This window comes from Triticum dicoccoides, chromosome 1B (genome assembly GCF_002162155.2).
Source record: "Triticum dicoccoides isolate Atlit2015 ecotype Zavitan chromosome 1B, WEW_v2.0, whole genome shotgun sequence".
In the NCBI taxonomy this organism is placed as follows: Eukaryota; Viridiplantae; Streptophyta; class Magnoliopsida; order Poales; family Poaceae; genus Triticum; species Triticum dicoccoides.
In genome coordinates, this window is record NC_041381.1 from 493,377,469 (window position 1) to 493,378,149 (window position 681).

Below are 681 nucleotides of genomic sequence, written 5' to 3' on the forward strand. Positions count from 1 at the left end.
CCACAGCCTACCCCCATCACCGCATCTCAGATCCGTCACGAAACAAATCAGAGACCGCGGGATCTCAGCGCAGATTAGCGATGTTGTAGCTAGCATATCGAGGGGATCCAGCCTTTGACCATACCAGGGTGATCCCTCCAAAGGATTTGGAGGGGTTGCGCTGGCGTTGGTGGTCGGCGTGCACGAACCGGATCCAGGATGCGGCGGAGCGAGTGAACTCTTGTTTCCGGGAGTTGAGGATGGCGAAGGAGAAGGTGAGGGTGCACGATGCAGTGCCGGGAGAGATGATCAGGGATATTCAGATTTGCCAGAAGAGGATCGACTTCGAGACAGAGTTGCTAGCGGAAATCATTGTCTCAGAGAGTTCGGAGGAGGAGCAGAGAAGAATGTCTTCGTCGTGGCATCAGAAACCTGCACAAAAATGTTTCAATGGGCTATCATGGAGGCCAAATCGTCAGACCCTGTGCAGAGGCATAGGTGGGCATGCGTTCTTAGGGAGCTCAATTGCCCTCCGGAGCTGAAGCAGGCGGTGGGGACAAGCTCGAAGCACTGCAGCTGATCTTCACGGACTTGGACACTAATTGTTCCTCAGTAAGGACAAAAGTGTTGAGAATCAGGGGCACCCGTGACTCTGAAGATGAAGAGGATGGATACAGCATCAGCCTGGACTGGTTTGGAGAG